The sequence below is a fragment of the Macaca fascicularis genome, chromosome 8, assembly GCF_037993035.2.
Source record: "Macaca fascicularis isolate 582-1 chromosome 8, T2T-MFA8v1.1".
In the NCBI taxonomy this organism is placed as follows: Eukaryota; Metazoa; Chordata; class Mammalia; order Primates; family Cercopithecidae; genus Macaca; species Macaca fascicularis.
The window spans coordinates 149313211-149333461 of NC_088382.1; the positions used below are offsets into that span (position 1 = coordinate 149313211).

Sequence of the window (20251 nt, forward strand, 5' to 3'; positions counted from 1 at the left end):
CCTAGCTGATTTCTCAAGGCCAGTGACATTTGCACAGTTGATGGTACAGTTGATAACTTTAGACTTCCAGTGTCAGATTCCAGAGAAAAGCACTCCCAAGACAGGCAGCCATGCTCATCCAGCGGTTCCCAGCCTCCTCTTCAGAATGTGAACAAGTGTGTTCTGTGGTTATACAGTTTGAGAAACACTGGGTTAAATAGGGGCAGGTGCAGGACTTCTCAGAGCCTTTGTTCTGCTAACAGGCATGGTGACCCCTAGATGCTGTGAGCAGCGTTTCCCAAACTCATTCAGCTGCAGCATCAGGTCCTGAGGACTGTGCGTTGGGGAATTGCTGGCCCAGCCCAGATACCTTTACTGGGAGGCAGGAGGTCTTAGTTCCACTTCTGGCTCTGCATAGACAAGCCCTGCACCAGTTCTGGTCCTTCAGCCACCTCACTGGCCCTGCTGCCTGCAGCTGAACCTCCTACTGTCTTCTCCGCCTGCCACCAGGGCCACCTTCTTAAACAGGCTGACTCTTGGTGAAAACTGTCCAGGAGCCTGTGGGTCAAGTCTAAGCTCAGCCTGGCATTCCCATCCCGATATCTGGCCTCCATGACCTCTCTCACCCAGCCCCTCTTCCCCATCTCTTAGGATTCAGCTCTGGCGGTCTCTCCTCCAGAAGTTTCCCTGCCCCTACAGGCTGGACTAGACCCCTGTGTCCCTGCATATACTCCTGGCAGAATACTTCTATCACAATGACTCATTTGGGGACTGCCACTCTCCCCCAACAGACTGTCAGCTCTTTGAGGGCAGGGGCCACATCTGACCCAACCTGGCCACAAAGGGCCTGCCACACAGTAGGTGCACAATGAATATTTGATGAGAATGAAAGAACAGGGTTTGGTTCAATCATCAGTCATCGCTCCTTGTGAGAGCTCTCACAGGAAGGCAGAAGAAGTAGATGCAGGAGAGCCAGGGAACACAAGGCTGTGCATATGGCAGAGATGGCCCAGGCCATGACTGAGAGAGTCCCCAAGGTTTAGGCCTTGGCTCTAATGTCTGTGGGTGTCCAATATAGTGAGGAGGGAGGAAAAGGAGCAAGACAGACAGAGGTGGAAGAGAAATAATAAAGCAAAGAGAAAGAGGCTCAAATGGTGAAAAGAGAGGGGAGTGGGGCTACAGGTGGGCTCGCTGATCCTGGCATACAACCTGCCCTTCCCTCCACCTCTGCCCAGAGTAGACATTGCTAATCAATCCCACCACTGTCTCCGGCTGGGGTCTATTACGGCCTGAGAATCTTGAACAGGGGTACACATAAGGCCATTCCTGGACTCAGCACTGACTTGATTCCTTTCAAGGCCCCAGCTGAGAAGGCAAAGAAGATTTTAAACCCAGTGTGAGAGAAGAGAGGAGCCAGGCGGGAGTGGCAGTGATGGTGTATGCGGCATGGAGAAAGGAGGCCCCTGTGTGCTGATCCAGGTGACTGCATACGTCTCAATCACCTGCTGGATGTGGAGCCAGAGGTGGCGCATTCCCTGCTCTAACTTGAGTCTTCAGGATAAGACTCAGGATAAGACTTCAGGATAAGACTGTGAGACTGTCACTATCATTCCCACTGGCCAGTGACAAAGCCAAGGGTCTCTGAGCGTACAACAGTTGCTGTGGGAGGAGTCCTTTGAAAGGCACTGCCTCTGTAGGACCAGGAGTTGAGGAAAGGAGTGTCCTTCTTCACCAGGCACAGGCCACAAGGGTTTGGGCCAGTGTGGCAACCAGAAAACTGAGATGGAAGACGGAGGGGCGACCCAGGCCCTGGTACACAGTAGGTGCTCAGAACTTGTTTCATTGGCTCCCTGATAAATCCAAAAATGACAAGAGGAGTCCCCAGGACTCAGTTAGTGATGAGGGGAGCGCCAGGAGGAAGGGAGGCAGGAATCTGGCTCAGAACTTCTGAGAGACAAGGGGCAGAGCCAGCAGTGGAAGAGGGGAACCGAGGCCAGGCCTGACTGAGCTCAGGCGACCTTTGAGTTATTAGACCTCCAGCTGCCCAGGAAGTGAGCGGGTGACTTGCGGACATGAGCCCAAACTGGATGGGGTCTCTCCCTTAGATGCCAAGCCCTGGTGGTCTTCCTGGGCATTTTCAAGCTCAAAGCTTCTTGGTGTGCCAGGGGGTGTCCTTGTGGCCACATGGGCAAAGGTGCTGGCATGGCTGACGCCCACACTGCACAGGAAGAGGATGGGAGGCGGAATCGGGCCCAGAGTGGGGTGGATCTGCCCCAGAGCTAGGGGACTTTTAAGAGCAGGGATTTCATTTGAATAGATGATGAGCAGATCAGTCCCAGACTCAAGATCACATAGCAAAGGAAGGAAAAGCCAGGCCAAGCCCCCCTCCTTCAAGGCCCTCTCCGCTTAAGCCAAGGACGCCCCCCCACCAAGCTGCACACATGCACTTGCCCTTGCTTTATTAGAGGAAATCTGATTAGCGGATATCAGGCTTCTTAATGCAGCCTGAACCACTGCCCATCTCCACGCCTGATCCATAAATAGCTGCATTGCATTCCCCACGGAGCACAAGCGGTTGCCAGGATCAATCGGACAATCTGCAGAGGCTCTTCTGGCCAACACATCCCAAGAGGGGCTGCAGTGGGTATGAAACCTACGTCGCCATGAAGGTCTCATTAACTGAGGTGAGGCAGGGTTGATACTCCGGGGATACCCTGCTGTTCCAAAGCAAGGGGGTGGGGGGGCGTGGAAGGACAGTGTGTGTCTCTGCCCACAGGCTCTCACTGCGATCCAGGGCTGGGATAAGAAGCTGGGCCTCTTGGGCAGCAGGGAACACATTTCTGTCCCCAGCTCTCACTCTGGGTGCCCTGGGCACAAATCAGAGGCTGCCAGGCATTTGTTGCTCTGATTAATAAAATAGATGTGGAGACAGCATAGTGACTGGTGGCCAGGAAATGGCATTGGTCCCCTTTCCCTCAGTCACCTACCCCCACCCAGTGCCCAGAATAACAGGATATTCGTAGTAAGGGGATGTTTGTTGGACCCAGCTCTCCTGTCTTCTTAAAATAAAGATAAAAATAAAAATGTGCTCTTAAAAACAAAGATCACAGCGTGTTGAGACCTCACTAGCTGTGAGGCCAGGAAAGCCACCCAGTCAGGTCTCCTTGTCTTGCACTTGGAGATGAGATGGGATTCGCCTGCAGGGCTGCTGAGGTTATGGAGCCGGAACACCTGTAAAGTGTCAGCACAGGTGAAGAGCCAAAGCAAGGCCTGGACCCTGGGTCTGAGGACTCTCCCTCCACAGCACGAGCCTGTCCCTGAAGCACACGCCTGGCATCCCCAGCTTCTCTATCACCAGAATCCTTGGCTTTCCCCAGATGATCTCTGGAGCCCCCTTGGGCTGTGGGATGAGCATGGCTTCCCAGTCAGGCCCAGTCCCAAACTCGATGTGGTCACTTGTGCCCTGTGTGACCTTGGGCAAGTGAGGGACCCTTTTTGTGCCTCTTTCGTTGTTGGTGAAACAAGAAGAAAGAGCCGGTCCCCTGCCAGGTGAAGTCATGATACGAGGCCGCACAGCTCTGGCAGAGGCCCGGGTGCCCAGTGTGCACTCAGCCAATGTTGATTCTCTTCCGAGTGTAGAGGGCATGCTGCCCTCCTCTCTCCACCTAACTGCCCGCCAGCCAGGGAGCGGTGCCAGCCGCCACACGCTGACGGTGGAGACGCTACTACACAGCCGGCTCCCTCCCCGCGGGAGCTAACTTTAGCCCAGTCACGTGGAGCATTCGTTGTGCCTATGCCGAGAGTTTACAGATCCCTGTGGAAGGTGTTTAAATATTTTCCCTTTTCAGAAGCCTGGTTGTCGCCTCTGCCATTTTCACCTTTGTGTGGCAGAAGGTATTTCTGCAAACGCAGCCGAGGTGGCAGCAACTTCGCAGCGTGATGCGGCATCCCTGCACACGCCGTTGCTATTTTGGGGACGCACAGGTGTATCATTTGTATCATTACAGGCGCTGTCAACTCCCAGAGAAAGGGAAGAGAGGACTGGGTGCATTCAGAGGCCCCCAAAGGCCCCCCCAAGCACTGGCGCTGTCCCAGGATGCCTTCCTGGACCCCAGGCTGTTCTGAGCCATGGCCTTAAGAGCTCTCCACTGCAACAGCATCTGCCCTCAGCACTTGTCACTGTCACCTGGAGCTTCCTAAGGGCAGGGCCTGTATCCGATCCATCTGTGTCCCCTGGCATCCAGCACAGCACCCAGCACAGGGCCGGATAACACTTACCAAACTGAATTACCTCCTGGTGGCCTCTGGAAGTACACGGGCTTCAGAGAGCCTTCTCTGCTCCTGAGCTGCTCTCTGCTCCCTTCACTTGCTGGCAACATGAGGTTGATGGGAGATGGCAGGTGTGGGAAACAGAGGCCCATGGGATCATGTCGGGGCTGAAGGAGCCCTGGTCAGCTCAGGCTGGGGGGTCCCAGCAGGCTTCCCGGTAGAGGGTCTGGTATTGGTCCCCAGGCAGGGAGATGGGCGAATTCCTGGCTCACACAGTTGCTGTGAGCATTGAGCCAACACAGGCGATGCCTCTAGGATGTGCCTGGCTCACAGCAGGGGCTCATCCAAGTTTAAGTCCCTTCCCATAGCGCAAGAAGGCAGGTTGCCAATTAGGTATCTTCCTCATTTGACAAATGAGACTCTGGCACAGAGAACTCTAGGGACTTGCCCCAGGTCACGGAGCTAACTGTCTGTAAAAGGGGACACCATGCACCTTCCGGGTCCCCAGAACCCAGGTCCAGGCCGTCCTGAGTTCCCCAGGGTGTCTGATGCAGCTCAGAAACCCAGTTCTTCCCACTGGTATCTACAAGGGGTACTGGGGACCAGGCAGCAGAACCTGCAAGGTCCCTTCTCGCACGGAGCAGATATGCTCATGCACAGATGTGCAACGAGTCAGTTAACCGGCAGGATAAGCTGAGAGGATGATTGCAGGGAGATGATCAAACAGAAGGCAATTATTAGGAGGCAGTGTGTGGTGTAGGGGGAGACCTTTGGGATGCACCTGTCAGGGAAGAGTCCCCAAGGAGATGGGATTTGAGCTGAGGCCTGAATGACAGAGGGAACAGCGGATGCAAAGGCCCTGAGGGCGGAAGAGCTTGGCATGTTCATGGAAGAGCAAGGTGGCTGATGTGGCTAGGGTGAGGGCAGCCAGGAGAAGTGTCACAAGACAAGATCAGAGGTCAGCTTTCCTTGGCCCCAAGGAAGACAGGAGGCAGGGCTAGATTGCAATGGTTCTTGAAGGCATAGGCAGGACTAGACTTCCCTTGTGCATTCGCAGAAATGCGCTCTGTGCTTTGTGTAGAGGAGGGTGCTGAGGTATGGAACACCTTGTTGGATGGGTATGGGATCTCAGCACCCACATCCCTGCTGGCCTCTGGGGCACAGGGACCTGGGACCTAGGGAGCTCTCTGATAGTATTTCTGATTCTGGAGGGAAAAAGACCCCCAAGAAATGGGTGGCCAGTTCAAGCCATCATGACGGCATCACTGATGACTATAAATATGTGCAGGTTATGGTGTGCATGGCTCAGGTTCAGCTGGGCAACAGCTGAGCCACAGCTGAGCCTCCTTTGCCACGCTGACCACCTTCACAGTGTCAGGGTCCACTCACAGGGACCAGGGGCTGCTGGGGTGAGTTTGGTGAAGTTCCCACAGCTGCTTCTGACACCAACTGCCACCAGCTGGCCCCCAGTACCTTGGAACAGAAATGGAGAAGTGTCCCTATTTCTCCAGATCTCTCCCATCACCACTCCAATGCCTGAAGTCTCTTTAATGGTGGCAGGTTGAGTCATGGACCCTTTTTTAAAAATATCATGTTCCTTTTCTTCTTTTTCAGATGGAGTTTCACTCTTGTCGCCCAGGCTGGAGTGCAGTGGCACAATCTCGGCTCACTGCAACCTCTGCCTCCCTGGTTCAAGCGATTCTCCTGCCTCAGCCTCCCGAGTAGCTGGGATTACAGGCACACGCCACCACACCCAGCTAATTTTTGTATTTTTAGTAGAGACAGGGTTTCACCATGTTGGCGAGGCTGGTCTCAAACTCCTGACTTCAGGTGATCCACCCACCCAGGCCACCCAAAGTGCTGGGATTACAGGTGTGAGCCACCACACCCGGCCCTACCCTTTCTATTTTTGATCACAAAATTAATACCTTTTAACACAAAAATTTGAAAAATAAAGTATACATTTAAAAACGACTCCAAATCCTAAGGATTTTGCCTCTGGGGAAGTCTGGCAGTACCATTTTAGCGGTTGTGGGGGCCAGCTTCAGGAAACATAGACTTCACAGCCCCAAGTCAAAAGCTGAGTTCAAGGGAGCCATGGCAATGCAAAGGCAATGGAGCATTCAGGGGAGGAGGTCAGAGGAGGCCCCAGAGAGGAACAAGAAACACTGATGCCCCCACCAGCCCAGCTGAGAGGTTGTGTCTGGGCCCAGAACCACCATCCTCTCCAGCAAGCACATCTTGAGTGGTGCTCCTGTTTTGGGGGCACTTCCTACGTTCCCACAGTACAGCCCAGGATGGGACCAGGCAGAGATTCCTGTCTCCATTGAACACAGGGCTCAGCCCGAGGCCAGAGAGCTGGTCTGGGATGTGTCAAGAGCAGAAGCCCATGCAACCAGTCCAGGCCCCATCTGTCCCCAACATGGTCAGCCTCCCTGGGCAAGCCACATTCTATCTGATCCTGGCTGACTCTGACACGACTCTGGAGGTACCCAGAGGGGGTTAGGAGAACTTCCTGAGCATAAGGTCAGAGACGGTGCCACCTCCTGGGACGTCAGGAGGCATCAGACTGGTCTCCCCTGGGTAGTGACAACTCTGCAGTCTGGAGCACTGGTGAATATTCCCCAAATCAAAGCCAACTTGAGCATGGGCACTTCAGGACCGCCATGCTTGAGGGAGGATGTGGCTGGAAAGAACACCTTTTGCAAGGAGGGAGGCAATATTGGTCAAGAACTCAGGCTGTGCCCTTGGGCAGACCTGGTTCAGATCTTGGCCTGAGCACCAACATGTCCTGGGGTGAGGGCCCTGGACTCAAGAGCTTCAGGCTTTTCCCTTGCAGAATGGATGTAATGAAGCCTCCTTGCTAATCAGGCAGGGCGAGGGTGGATGAAAATCTATAATGTGGGCCATGTACTGCACTAGTTCAGTCTCTGACCTTAACTCAGGAGAGCACAAAAGAGTGGGCCTTGAGTCAGATGGTCCTGGTTTGGAATCCTGACTCCACTGTGTACCTGCTGTTTGGCTGTGGGCTGGTCACTTCGCCAGACTGAGTGTTGGTTTTCCTGTCTTGAAATAGGGATGGGTGCATGTTTTCCTCTTGACAGAGTCCCTGGCACAGGGAAGCACTGATTGGATGTGAGCTGGTGGTGTCTGCCTCTGTCCTTAGCCTCGAACCTCACTCTGTAGCAAGCTACTCTTGCTTCTCCTGCCACAGGGGCACCAGTGACGCCTACACGCCAGCAGTCCTGGGGACTCCAAATCCAGCCAGGTAAAGGTGGTAGCAGGAGGATCCGGGCATCAGGGGGGAAGAGGGGAATGTGGGGAGAAGCAGGGGAACTCCCCCAATAGAAGGGAAAGTGAGCAGGTGGTCAGACAGACAGAAGAAATGGCAGAGAAGGCTTAACCCAGAGTGAGGTTCTGTGATTCTGGTCCAGGTGGACACCTCCTTGGTGCTTCCACTCCAGAGTCCTCCCTCTCCCAGACTAGACCTTAGAGTTCAACAGCCTCAGGACCAGAGGAGAAAAACACATGTTCATTCTTTCTTGACACAAACATCTGTTAAGCATCTATTTGGCCAATTCCCGGTCCCGGTACTGATGATACAAAGGTGAGGTGGGCACCATCCCTGCCCCCTGGGAGCTCATATTGCTGACAACACATGTTCATGTTGCCATCACCATGGCCATGGTTCATCATCAGCAACAAGGCCCCCAGGTCAGCTTCAATCACATCCCCTTCCCCCACTCCTTGTATCCTTGGCCAATCTGACTTTCAGCCAACCCAGCACTCATCTCTACTATGGCTTTGCCATCTCTTCTGGCATCATGGTAAGTATGCAGGAAAAAGATTCAAGGCCAGGCCCTGGGGACCACAGCTTCCTTCATCTTTCCCTCTGTCTTCACCCGGGGCCAGGCCTACATGCTGGTGTGATAGTTCTCCAGCCTCTCCCAGACCCTCCCATTTTCTCTGAAGGCCTCCTCCCTAATCAATTTCTCTCTACTGGGTTCAACTGCATCTCAGCATCTTTACCCAGGGGCATTTGGCAATCAGACCTGCGCCCTCAAGAGCTGATAAAGAAAAATTATAACATGTAAGGGGCCGCCAGTCAGAGAGGAGAACAGTTACACCTAGAGAAAGGGCGCCCATATCCTATAGGTTTCTGAATCAATCAGGATGGGATAGGTTATGCAACAGTAACAAAAGATTTCAAAAAGTTAAAAATCGATGGCTTAAAACAGCAAAGGCTTATTTCCTGCTCATGTGAGTCAATGGGTGGCTTTGCAGGTAGCTCTGTTTCCTGGGGTCCCTCCCAGACAGGCCAGGCTCTTCTGATAAGAGCCTCATGATCCCTGGCAGGGAAAGGGAATGTGACAAATGCTGCAATGGGTTTGAAAACTTCTGCCCAGAAGTCCTACATCACTTCCAATCTCGTTTCCTGGCTGCAGCATGTCACAGGGTCATGCCTGGGGAGTGCAGTTTGGCTTCCCACCAAGCAAAGGCCTTGACCCAAGAATCCTGTCCCCAGGCAAGCTTCCCCTCACCTGGGAAGGCAAATGAGAGAAGTTTGAGAGTGTGCTGCCTGAATCACCCACATCTCCCAGCTGAGGAAAAGACTTGGGAGAAGACTCAAACCCAAGAACAAATGAGACAGAATAGAGGCTACGAAATGAAGAGAGATGAAAAGAGAAAGACACAGTGGTGAGCAGCAGACCTTGATATGTGGATAAATTAAATCACAATGAATAAGGATAGACCTGTCTCAGACTGCACAGCAGAAGTGCTGAGTAAGGGCTCCTGAAATAGGAGGTCCAGACTGGAAGGGAAAATTCTGATGATAGGCTCTTCATAAAAGTCACAGCTCAGCAGCCTCTAGGAGGTGAGGGGAGGGGAAGTTAGACGTTTTCCAGAGTCTCATCCTTGAAGGGGAGGGGAGAGGAAGAAAATAAAAGAACTCTAGAAGTGTCACGTTTTTAGACCAAATAATAATAATTATGGAAGAAGTAGAACATCTTGTTGTGTGAAATAGTTGGCATGTTGTTTTCAGCTAATGGTAGAGAAATCTGTGCCTGGTTACATAAGATGGAAAAGGAGGTGGCTTTGAAAGCAATGGGAGGATATGGTAGGGACTTCCTAATTAACAAGGGGAAGAAATGGAAGGAAGAACAACTTAATCAGACCATCAAAAATGAGAGAAAGGGAAAGGACAAAAAAATGGCAAAAATCAACAAAAGAATATTGTAGGAATTACATTAATTAATTAAAGTTAATACTCTAAATGAAAAGAAGTGAATTCTCCCATTAGAATACAAACACTGTCATATCGGGTTCAACAAGCAAAATGAACAAAAAAAAGATAATAATAAGCCATGTATTAGAAATACACAGAAAACGGCCGGGTGTGGTGGCTCATGCCTGTAATCCCAGCCCTTTGGGAGGCCGAGGGAGTGGATTGCCCGAGGTCAAGAGTTTGAGACCAGTCTGGCCAACATGGTGAAACCCCGTCTCTACTAAAAATACAAAAAAATTAGTAGCTGGGTGTGGTGGTGTGCGCCTGTAATCCCAGCTACTCCAGACACTGAGGCAGGGGAATTGCTTGAACCAGGGAGGTGGAGGTTGCAGTGAGCCGAGATCAGACCACTGCACTCCAGCCTGGGGCAACACAGCGAGACTCTGTCTCCCAAAAAAAAAAAAAAAAAAAAAAATATATATATATATATATATATATAAAAATGTATATATATAATTTATATATGTGTGTGTGTGTGTGTGTGTGTATATATAAAATGAAGGAATATATAGCCATAAGCCTGTATGGGGAAAAAAAGAGGAACAAATATATAAAGCAAAAAATAGTAGGAAAGAAAAGAGAATTTGATAAAAATAAAATTATAATGAGAGATAACTGCATACTTCTATCAGACATGGACACAGAAATACTAGACAGGGAAGCAGCAGTGTGATGTATTGTATGCCTACTGATTGAATCATAGTTTGAACAAATCAGATTTAAAGAGGCCATTTGAGGAACAATTAGGGGAATGTGAACGTAAGTGGAGTTTTAGAATGCCATAGGACATTATTGTTCTTTTCTCATGTGCAGTAATGGTATCATGGTTATGGGGGGAAGCACCCTTTGTTATTAAAGGTGGATATGTAAGCATTTAGGAGTGAAAGTCCATGAAGACTATCATTTACTTTTAATACCCCAGTGAAAAACAATATAGCAATATACGCACAGTTATTGGATCTTTGCAATGTATATGGTGTTCATGATACTTGTTTCTCTGCTTTTCTGTACATTTAAAATTTTTTGAGAACAACCAGCTTCAAAGAATGACATCAGAATTGAAAAATGCAACAAACAGATGTGACCATCCATATGATATACAATGGACAGAATACTTTTATTTGTTTGTTTAGAGATGGGTCTCACTATGGTGTGTGGGCTGGTCTCAAACTCCTCGAACAGCTCCAGCGATTCTCCCACCTCGGCCTCCTGTATAGCTGGGACTATCGGTGCATGCCACACACTATACCTGGCTAAAAATCAGTATATGATAGAAACTAAAGAACATTTTACCAAATTCAAGGACACAAGAACAAAGTTTTGCACAGGCCATGTGCTTCTGGCCATATCCCATATAAGTAGAAATAAATAATTAAAAGGGAGCAAAACAAGAAAAATGCTTTACTTAAAAATTTAAAATATCCCTATATAATCCTTGGATTAGAGAGAAAATCAAAGAAAAAATTAAATACTATTTGGAAAACAAAGAAAAAGAGAAGCTTTCCTATTAAAAGATAGGGAATGGGCCGGGCGCGGTGGCTCAAGCCTGTAATCCCAGCACTTTGGAAGGCTGAGACAGGCAGATCACGAGGTCAGGAGATCGAGACCATCCTGGCTAACACAGTGAAACCCCGTCTCTACTAAAAAAATACAAAAAAACTAACCGGGTGAGGTGGCAGGCGCCTGTAGTCCCAGCTACTTGGGAGGCTGAGGCAGGAGAATGGCGTAAACCCGGGGGGCGGAACTTGCAGTGAGCCGAGATCCGGCCACTGCACTCCAGCCTGGGCCACAGAACGAGACTCCATCTCAAAGGGGGGGGGAAAAAAAAAGATAGGGAGTGAAGTTAAGACTGTTTAGAAACATCCAGCCTTAAATGTCTTTATTAGAAGGGGAAAAAGACTAAACATAACATTATTTTACTACCTGTCTCAAGAAAGGAAAAGAAACAATAAAAGAAACAAGAAAGAGGGAATTCACAAAGATAAGAACTGAAATTGATGAAACAGAAAATTAAAAAATAGTGTAAAGAATAAGTAAATGCAAAAGCTGGTTCTTTGAAATGGCCGATAAAATAGAAAAAAACTCTCATGAGTCCAGTTACAGAGAATGAAGAAAGAGACCGAAATTAGACAAGATTAGGAATAAGAATGCAGAGATAACCAATATAACTACAGATACAGGGGAGATAAAAAATAATTATGACAGAATATTATATGCAACTCTGTGATAACAAATTGAAACCTCAAGGAAATGGATGATTTTCTAGTAGAATTACCAAAATCAATTCAAGAAAAAAATGGAAAATTCTAATAGACCAATTATCATTTGGAGAAGGTGATGGGAGATCTGTCAGTGAAAGGCAGCAGAATCAGACAGGCTTACAGCTGAGTTGTACCTAATTTCTAAAGAACTAATCATTTCAATGTTGTTTAAACTATTTTGAGCCATAAAAAAAGAAGCAAAACTCCCTTATTCATTCCATGCATCTAGAATAACTTTAGTACGGGTAATATGCGATAATGGAAACCACACATGAATGGCACTTATAAGTTAAAAGTTTCTAAATAAAATACTACCAAACATTAATAGAATCCAGTAACATCTCAAAAAGATAATACACTACCCTGTGAGGTTTATTCTGGGAATGCACTGTGTGGTTGGGGACCCTTGGCCCTGGGGACACTGTAGGATATTGTCACCCCTCTTCTCCCAGCATCTTTTGGCATGACAGAGGCAAGTAGATGTTAGGCAATGGTTACTAGTGCATTGACGAGCTCAAATTAACAAGACTAGAGAGATCCAAGACATCCAATGGAGCCTTAATATCTTTTAGGAAATACCAAGATTTTATACGGAAATTTTACTGGGTTTATTTCCAAAGCAGGCTCTAAACAATGATATTGTTTCAGCATCTTTTATACATTCTATAAAACCAATTCCTTTCCCTTATGATTTGAAATACACTGTGGGAAAGGCTAAAGGAATTTTCCTGTGTTTGAAGTGAGCAGCACTGTGCACACTGCTATCCTGAGCATGAGATATACCTACTATCACTGAATTCTCTGTAGGGAGAAACTCTGTAGGGAGGCGATACTATGAACACTGAGGCTTGGAGAGGTGCAGTGACTTCCCAGGACATTCAAATGGCAAGGGCAGAGTCCAGATCTAAAGGGCATAGTCCAGATCTAAACCCAGATGAGACTGGATGTGACGTCCAAGCTTTCAATGACAGACATGGAAGCCCTACACGTCCTCTGGTGACTTCCTGGTTCATCGAAGAGTTCCAGTCCATTTATTCAAGGCCAGGCGGAATACAAGAGACACTGAATTAAGCATCAGGAGACCTGGATTCTATTTCATGCTCTGCCACCACCTTTTTGGGGGCCTGGGCCAAGACTTTTAAGACTTCTGCCCTTCTGCAACTGAGTTCCTTATAAGGCTTGTCTCCCAAGTGCTAGCTGCAGGTCGCTGTCCGTGGTGCTACAGGCGTTCCTGCCTGAGGGCTCCAGCTTCACTCACTTACAAAGGAGCAGGCTTGGGCGGCTGCCAGGAGCACACGGTGCTTAATCAGCAGGTTTGAAATGGCAAACTAAATTCTAAAGGTGGAAGGAAGGAAGAATTCTTTATTGGTTTGCTGGGTCAGTGCCAACGGATCTTAAAATTCTTTCTCTTTTTTCTTAACCAAAAGCCACGTCTTTGACAATTCTCATCACCTGAATTGAATATCTCACTTTTTGGACAGAGACCTAGAATTAAGTTTCCACTGTGCAGGTGAAGAAATGGAACATTTCCTAATTTCTAAAGCCCTTTGTTTGCTCCTCAAAAATCCCATTATTCTTTCCCCTAGAGGGAATCAGTGTGCTAAATTTCATGTTAATTACTTTTTGGTCTTTATCATTTGCTTGTGTGTGTTTCAACTTGTGTATATATCCTTCATAAATACATTGATTTACTTTTAAAACTGCACTTAATTGGACTCACACTGCATGTATTCTTCTATCCCCTGCTTTGTTCCTTCCACATTATGTGTTTGAGACGTATTCACGTTGTTGCATTTTGACCACTGTAGTATTATTCTATAGAATATGCCCTAGTGTATCCATTCTATTCTTAATATGACATATGAATTTTGTCATTTTTTCCTATTATTAGTAATTATGCTATAAACATTCTGGAACATATATTATGTTGAACAAGACTTTGGGTTTCATTAAGGTATGTACCTGGTAGTGGAATTGTTGGGTTCTAGCCTGTGACTAGCTCAACTTTACTAGAAGTGGTAGGGACTTAAGGTGTTCACTATATCCCATTATCTCCTACTCCTATGGGAGATAGGACCCATTTGCAGTCAGTTGGAGTCATGAAACTTGCTCTGCCCCATGGATTCTGAAGATAAGTCACATATCCTTGCCAGGTTGAATATTCTTAGTACAGTGTCAGATCCTCCTCATATTACTCCGCTTGTGACTTGTGTTTCCATTGTTTGTGGTAAATTTTGATGAACAAACGTTCTTAACTTTCATATAGTTGTATTTATCATTTGTATGGCTTGCACTTTTTGTGTCTTATTTAGAACATCCATTCACTATGCCAAGATAATAAAGATATCTATAATGTCTTCTATATGCTTGATAACTTTGCCTTTCATATTTACATATTTACCTAGAAAGCATTTTTTATATGGTGTGTAGTAGGGTCCAACATCTCTTTTTCCCTATGGTTACTCATTTTCCCAGCACTGTGTAAGGAACTGCCCCTCATTTCTCCACTGGCATGTGATAGTGATATGTCATGCATTGAGTCTTCACATATGCATGGGTCCATTTCTGGGCTCTCCACTGGTCCATTTGTCTATTCCACACTGTCTAATTGCTTTAGCATAAAAATACATTTTGATTTATTCTTCAGGAGTAGGTTGGCTATTGTTGGACCTTTGCATTTCTATATAAATTTTAGAATCAGCTTGCCAAATTCCACCAAAAAAAGTCAAGATTTTTATTGGTGTTGCATTGAATCTGTAGATCAATGTAGCAAGAATTTATATCTTTATGAGGAGTCTTCCAACTCATTTATTTAGATCTTCTTTAATGTCCTACAATAAATTTTTATAACTTTCTCCATAAAGGTGTTGGATATTAAAGAAATATTTATTCTTGGTTTCTGTATTAGTTTCCTATTGAGGTTGTAACAAATTACCACAAACTTAGTGGCTTAAAACAACACAAATTCGTTATATTACAGTCCTGGAAGGATGAAGTCTGAAATGAGTCTCACCGGGCAGAAATAAAGGTGTCAGTAGGTCTGCATTCCTTATGGAGTTTCTAGAGAACATATTTCCTTGCCTTTTCCAGCTTCTGAAGTTTGAGGCATTCCTTAGCTCTTGACCCCTTCCTCCATCCTTAAAGCCAACAACATTGAGCTAAGTTCTCTTGCTGCCATCCCTCTGGCTCTCCTTTGCCTCCTTCTTTCCCTTTTAAGAATTCTCATGATTACATTACATCTACCTTCATAATCTCGCTATCTTAAGACCAGATGATTAGCAAGCTTAATTTTATCTGTACTAATTATTCTTCTTTGCCATGTAACTCAGTATATCATAAGTTTTGGGAATTAGGATGTAGACATCTTTCAGATGCTGTTATTCTTCCTACCATGGGTTCTTTATATTTTTTGTAGTTCTAAGAATAACGTTTATAATTGTATTTTCTAGATGTTTCTTGCTATGGTGCAGTAATGTTGTAGATTTTTGTATATCGATTTTGTATACAACAACCTTGCTGACTACAATTCTAGTAAATCTAAAGATTCTTTAGTTTTTGTTATTGATGATATAATGTACACGAGTTTTGTTTCTTGCTTTTTAGATTTTATGCCTTTATGTGTGATTCTCTTTGCTTTTCTATGCTAGTATGGACCCCTTACACAATGTTGACTAAAGTGAAGATAATGAGCATCCTTGTCTTATTCCTGCTTCAATAATGAGAATAAGGCTTGCTGTATGTAGTTTTTATAGGTAGTCTTTTATCAGGTTAAGGGAATTATCTTCTAGACCTAGCTTGCTAAGAGTTCTTTTTGGGCTTGGGGAGTTTTTAACACTGAAATAATGTTGATTTTTATCAAAAGCTTTTGATATGATCATTAAAGGATGATCATATGATTTTTGTAATTTGTTAGTGGGGTGAATTCACTAATGCTTTTTTAATGTGAAACCAACCTTGCATTCTCTGAATGAAGACACCTTGATCATGACACACTTTTTCACACATCATTGAATCTGTTAACATTTAGAAGTTTTGCATTTTAAATGATGCCTGATTTAGCCTGAAATTTCCTTTCTCATGTTCATTTGTCAGATTTTGGTATTAAGATTATACTAACCTTATAACAACATTTGAGTGTTTACTTTTTCCACATTTAGCACATTTAGAAATATTTTGTATATCATGACAATTTTTTGTTCCTTAAATGTTTATTAGATTAAAAACCATCTGGGCCTACAGTTTTCTTCTTGGAAAGACTTTTACCTTGATTTGATTTCTTTACTGGCTTTAGGATTATGCAGTCTATTATCATAAATTTTATTACATTTTTCTAGAAAATTTATATTTGTTTTCAAGTTTATTGATATAAAGTTCTTCATCATTTCCTCTTATGTTTATAATATCCTTGTATCATTGTCTGCAATATCTGATGTCCCTTTTATTTGTAATGCGGTTATTTGTGCCTTTTCTTTTGTCCTTATTAATCTAGTCAGAGTTTTCTCCATTTTATCAGCTTTTTCAATAAACAAACTTTGGCTTTTTTCTATTGTGTGCATCTTTTCTATTTTATTAATTTATGATCTTATCTTTATTATATCCTTCTCTTTTCTTTGATCTACTGCCATCATTTTCAGTTCCTGGGGATGGTGCTTAGCTCATTAACTTTCACACTTTCCTCTTTTGATTACAAGCATTTGAGTTTATAAATTCTCCCTCTAAATACTGACTTATCTGAAGCACTCGTTTTGACATATACTTTTATTATTGTCCATTTTCAATATTTCCTACTTTCCATGGTGGTTTCTTATTTCAACTATGAGTTACCTAGAAGTGTTACCTAATTTCCAAATACATGAGACTTTTATAATTATAAAAAATTAAAGTGATAAACAACAAAAAGGTGATCAATTTCTAACCGAATCATATTGGGTTCAGATAATGTGATCTACGTAACAGTCCTTCCACTACATATTGGGCCATAAAACAAATAATAACATATTTGCTTGATGAAAATGTCTCTGTACAGCTGTTGAGTGAAATACTCTATATATGTCCATTAAGTCAAATTTATTAGACTTTTCAAATCTTCTATACCCTTAATAATTTTTGTCTTCTTAATCTTTCATTTTCTGAGAGAGCTGTGTTAAAATCTTCCACTGTAATTATTGGTTTGTCTATTTCTCCTTATAGTTCTGTCAGGTTTTGCTTTATGTATTTGACACTGTATTATTACTTGCATACAAATTTGGAGTTATTATAGCTTCCTGGTGAATTACTACTCTTATCATCATGATATTATTGTCTTTATTTCTAGAAGTAATTTTGTTTTTTGTGCCTTATAATTTCTTTTCATTAGGACTTTTCTGGTACATATTTTCTTGCCATTTTATTTCAACCTTCTGTATCCTTATGTTTTAATGTATATTGTAAACATCATAAACCTGATCTTGTGGGTTTTGTCATCTTTCATCTAACAGATTTAGTATATTTTCGTTTATTGTAGGTACTTATTTCCATAACTTATAATCACTTTTTAGCTGTTACGTAACTTCTCTGTGCCTCATTTTTCTCCACTGTAATACAGGGATAATAACAATATCTACTTTAAAGATTTTTGGCTGGGAGTCATGGCTCACACCTATAATCCCAGCACTTTGGGAGGCCAAGGCAGATGGTTCACCTGAGGTCAGGAGTTCAAGACCAGTCTGGACAACATGGTGAAACCCCGTCTCTATTTAAAAAAATAAAAAAAAATTAGCTGCGCATGGTGGCGGGCACCTGTAATCCCAGCTGCTTAGGAGGATGAGGCAGGAGAATCGCTTGGACCTGGGAGACAGAGGTTGCAGTGACCTGAGATTGTGCCACTGCACTCCAGTCTGGGCAACAGAGTGAGATTCCATCTCAAAAAAAAAAAAAAAAAAAAAAAAAAAAAGACTTTGTAAGTAAGCTTATCTATATGTATCTCCTAAGAAAGGAATAGAGACTTCCTTATAAGCATACTTTAGTTTATATTTTATAGCATATACATAAAGGTTATATATATATAATCTTAGAAGAATGCCCAACACATATGGCTATATTAAGTGTAAGCATCACTATTGGTATTACTGATACCATTAGGGTTGTGGTTTTATTTGCTCTACCATTTGTATTTCTTTCTGTAGTTTTTCTTCTTTCTTGACTTCTTTCAGACTGATTAGTTTTCCTTATTCCAGTTTTGGGGTTCACAAATTTAGAAGTTATTCATGCTATTTTTCATCTTCTTGATAGTTACCCCAGAAATGGAAACTTGGAAACCTTTTTTTTGAGAGGTTATCGTTCTGTCCCCCAGGCTGGAGTATAGTGGTACAATCATGGCTCACTGTAGCCTCAAACTTCCAGGTTCAAGTGACCCTCCAATCTTAGCCCTCTGAGTAACTGGGACTACAGGCATGAGCCACCACTTCTAATTTTTAAATTTTTTGTAGAGATGGGGTCTTGCTATGTTGCCCAAGCTGGTCTTGAACTCCTGGGCTCAAGTGATCTTCCCACCTCAGCCTCCCAAAGTCCTGGAATTGCGGGCATGAAACATGATGCCTGGCTGAAACTTTCATAAATAAAGCACCAAAGTCCAAGTCTAAGTGAATCAATATCTTTACCCTCCTCCTAAATCTTTGAAATTGAAATTAAAGGACCTCATCACACTTTAATTCCAATAATCCCCTCACCAACATTTATGTGCTATTTTGCTATATACGTTAATTCTATTATGCTGTAACTCAACAGTTCACATTATTACACGTACCGTAAACGTTTGTTTAGATTTACTGACATATGTATCACTGAATTTGTTCTTCCTTCCTTCTTGCATCTCTGACATTCCATCTGGTATCAATTTCCTTCTACTTGTATTTCAAATTCCCTTTAATGAGGTTTTGGTGGTGGAAAACTCTGCTTTTGTTTATAATACAATGTCATTATTTTTACTCATTGGGAAGTATTTTTGTTGCTCAGCACGTCTGGGTATTATTTCACTAACTCCTGGACCCCATTGTTGTTGGTGAGAAGTCAGCTGTTAATCAATTGCCACTCTTTGGAAAGTAATTTGTCTTGTCTTTCTCTTTTAAAAATCATCCCTTTGCATCTGGTCTCCTGAAATTGTATTATGATATGTCAACTGTGTATTTTAACTGTTATCCTACTAGGAATTTCTTGGACTTCGTGAATCTGTGGATTTTTATCCTTATGAGTTTTGAGGAGTTCTCAGTCATTATTTCTTCAATACTGCATTTTCTCCATTTTCTTTATCTTTTCCTCCAGAAACTCCAAGTAGATATATTTGAGTTTCTCACTTTGTCCTCCGTGTTTCCTTAAGTTTCTTTCATATTTTCTGGTTTCTGTTTTTAATAACATCTTCAATTCTACCTTTCATTCACTAGTTCTGTCTGGAACTGAGTTTAATCTGCTCTTCAAGTTATTCATTCAATATTTCACTTCAATTCTATTTTTCAGTTGCAGAAGTTCTGCTTGATTCTCTTATATTCTAGCTCTTTACCCATTTTAGTCTTCTTTTTCATTTCTTGTAACACGTTAAGCATAGTCATTTTATAGTCTATGTCTGATAAGTCCAGTATCTGATTCTTTTTCAACCCTGCATTTGCTGATTTTGTCTCTCCTAGCTCTCACTCATGATGCATTGCTTCCTTGTGTATTTCATGACTTTCTTTGTTTTTAAACTCTAAAATAATCATTTTCCTTATAGAAACTCTTGCAGGTTTTTGGATAAAAATGAATTCCTCCAAAAATGATGTGTTTCTTTGTCTGGTACCTGTATGATGGAGTGCAGTCTGTCTTTGAAATTAATTAACACTTAAGGTTTGGAAGAGGCAGTTAGGGAGTGTAATTTGGGACTGCAAATTCATGGGAGGGTCAATTTGGAATCAAACGGTCAAGACAGGGAAGTGTTACATCTACTCTCCTAGTAGGGTGGGAAGAGGATTATTTTTAGTTCATCCTTTACTAAAGGTGTAATCTTTGGGCTCTCGAATTGATGGGAAGCAGTCACCTGTTCGATTCCCCAGCCAGTGGGCCCTGGGCTTTGTCATCTTTCCTCCAGTTTTGGAAGGCTGAAGAAATTGATACTCTGGCTTTGGCAAAATCCCTCAAAGTGGAAGTTGGCATCAGTGCACAGCTTACCTCTCAGGACACAGGTACTGAGCTGAGTATTTCTGACTCTCCTGCCAGGTCATGGATGCACTTACAAATGTGTTTTCAGTTGTTTTCAGTGAGAGGCTTAGCCTAGATTTCTAGTCTAGATCTCTAGTCCTTCATGTTGAAACCCTTTTTTGATTAAAATTTATTGTGTCTTAAGACATTGCTTGAGGTCCCAAGAGCCATATGGTCACATACATCTCACTCTCTCTTCCCTGCTTACTGGGATCAGAAATACCTCTTCACAAGTCATCATTGACAATTT

At 44.0% G+C, this 20251-nt stretch overlaps 1 long non-coding RNA gene across 1 annotated transcript; it reads left to right on the plus strand.

Annotated features, from left to right (window-relative positions):
- The first annotated feature begins 2525 nt into the window (after window positions 1–2525).
- LOC135964570 (uncharacterized) lies at window positions 2526–6222 on the plus strand. Its single transcript, XR_010577058.1, has 2 exons — window positions 2526–2663; window positions 5863–6222. It is a non-coding gene; the product is annotated as an uncharacterized lncRNA (long non-coding RNA).
- The last annotated feature ends 14029 nt before the right edge of the window (window positions 6223–20251 follow it).